We start from the raw sequence: 2,881 nt of genomic DNA on the forward strand, positions 1-2,881 counted from the left end.
TGTGGAGAAACTTGAACCCTTATTCACTGTTGGTGGGAGTGTAAAATGGTGCCACCACTATGGAAGGCAGTATGGCATTTTCTCAAAGGGTTGTAAATAGAAATACCATTTGACCTAGCAATTTCACTACTGGGAATATACCCTAAAAAACCAGAACTGCAACCCAAGCAGTTTTGTTCACAGTAGCAAAGAGTTGGAAACAACCCAAATGCCCATTAAAAAAATAAATAGATAGAGAAACTGTGGTATATTCACACAATGGATTACTATGCTGCCTTGAAAAAAAATGAACTCATGAAATAGATTATCCTTGAGGACATTATGCGGAATAAAATATCTCAGTCACAAAAGGACAAATACTGCATAGTGCCACTGTTGTAAAATGAGACTGACATGAAGTTGAGGGGAACCTAAGAATAGAGGAGATAATAATGTATACTGCATTGAAACAGATAAGGGAGAGAACTGTTTAAAAGGAATATAGGATTAGGTATTATTTTCATCACAAGATTACAGAAAAAGAAATGCATACTAAAGTGGACTGTGGACTCGGGGGAGGGATTATATAACAATTAAAGAATATTTTTTTCAAAGAAAAAAATGAACTGGGGGGAGGGAGTGGACAGGGAGGAAAATGTGCAACAATGAATGAATGGGGAGGGGAAATTAAATGGAAAGAATATGCTGTAAAAATGATATATGTTGAAAGGGAGCTCTGGTGGCCTAGTGGCAAGAAGCTGCACTGTGATCCCAGCGGTGCATGGTTTGAATCCACCAGATGCTCTGCAGGAGAAGGAGGGTCAATCTCCTTCTGTACCAGTCAGATCTGAATTGATGGTACGCACACAAAAAATGATAATAAAATAAAATTTAAAATGAAAAAAAAAACAATCTATGCTGCATTTAAAAAAAAAAGACAAGACAAGACTATAGCTTGAATCATACGCCTTCATCTTTAAACTGACTTATTTGGTCTTTAGAGATTTGAACAGATCCTTGACCATATATTTTTCCAATGCTACATCTCTTTTGAATTCTTGAGTGATGTTACCGTAGGAGTTGATTGTGGATCCAACTAAAACAACATTGTTGAAAAATGTCTATCTTTCTCTATATCATGATGTTGCCTTTCGGTCCAGTGGTGATAATTTCTGTTTTCTTGCTATTGAAGTTTGTAGTCTTTAATCGCCTGTAAAAAATCTCTTTGATTTTTGCAAATAAAGCAAGTTGTTGATGGATGTTCCTCAAATCCTAATGCCACATACTTATTAATAATTTGCCCAGCAAACAAATTGATTAGGTATGCAGAAAGGATAAGCCCGGATGCATACCTTTCCTGGTTGTAAATCAAATGTTCCCTTGTTTTGCTCAGATAACTGCTTCTTAGTCTATGTATAGGTTTCTTATGAGCTCAGTGTTTTGAGAGTCTCATTCTCAATGTTAACCATAATTTGTTATGATCCACACAGTCAAGAGTTTTTGCATAGTCAATAAAATGTAAGTAAATATCTTTCCAATAGTCTCTGTTTTCAGCCAAGATCCATTTGACATCAGCAATGATATCTCTGGTACTACTACTTCTTCTGAATCCATCTTTGATTTTTGGATATTCCCTGCTGATGTACTGTTCCAGCCATTTTAAAATAACCTTCAGCAAGTTATTTGCATATGATATTAATGGTATTGATTGATAGTTTCCACATTCTGATGAATCACTTTTTTGGGGGAATCGGAACAAGGATAGATCTCTTCCATGCAGTAGGACAGTTTTCAATGTTTATAAATTGCATGCAAGCAAATTGATCCTCTTTCTCCCAAGGAGCAGCTAGATTAGAAGCACATGCCTTTTTTTTGGTTGTCAGCACAACTCCTTGTTCACTAGGCCAGCAGAGCTCCCTGCTGTTGTTAGATGCAATCAAGGTGACTCTAACTTATAATAATTCTATGTACAAAAGTGAATATTGCCTGATCCCACACTATTTTCACAATGTCTGTTGTACTTAAGCCCATTGTTGTAGCCACTATAACAATCTATCTGGTTGAGGGTCTCCCTCATTAACACTGACACGTTACTTTGTCAAGCATGGTGTCTTTCTCCAGGGATTGGCTCTTCCTTGTAATATATGTAGAACTCCCTACAAAATTAGTTGTTGTTGTTAAGTGCTGTCAAGCTGAGTATGATTCATATTGATCCTATGAACAAAAGATCCAAAACCTGCTTCAAGCTCCACCATCCTCATACTTCCTGACACACAAGAGCCCACTGAGACAGTTATCGTGTCAATGCACCTGGTCAAGGGCCTTCCTCTCCTTTGCTGACCCTCCACCCTTCCCAGCATCGTGTCCTTCTCCAAGAAATAGACCCTCCTAGCAACTTGCGCAAAGTTCTATTTTGTACTGAAAATATTTTTCATTATTCAGTTCTTTGTGCTTATACCATAAAATAATTTTGAAAAGATCCCTTCTTACTTTAAAAATATTGAAGTTTAATTGTTATAATTTCAAAGGTTCATTCAATTTACATGGATCTAAAAGATCTAGATTCATTGAGAATTTAAAATTTTATTCTATATTTCCTTCATTCTGATTAGGATTTTTCTGTAGAGTTGTTGATCAAAATGATCAGTAATTGTTGTTGTGCGCCAGCTAGTTTTGATCTCATGGCAAAAAATGTAGTCATATATAGAAGAAATTAATCACCTATTCTATTCCTTTCTCCTGTTCTTGTCTCTCCTTCTTATTCTGTTACTCTAAGATTAACAGAGATTGGCAAGCTCTGGTGGCTTAGTGGCAAGAAGTTGTACTACAATCCCCAAGGTGCACGGTTCAAATCCACCAGATGCTCTGCTGGAGAAGGAGGAACAATCTCCTCCTGTACCAG

Source organism: Elephantulus edwardii, unplaced genomic scaffold (assembly GCF_000299155.1).
Source record: "Elephantulus edwardii isolate Elephantulus edwardi_28Jun2011 unplaced genomic scaffold, EleEdw1.0 scaffold00078, whole genome shotgun sequence".
Classification (NCBI taxonomy): Eukaryota; Metazoa; Chordata; class Mammalia; order Macroscelidea; family Macroscelididae; genus Elephantulus; species Elephantulus edwardii.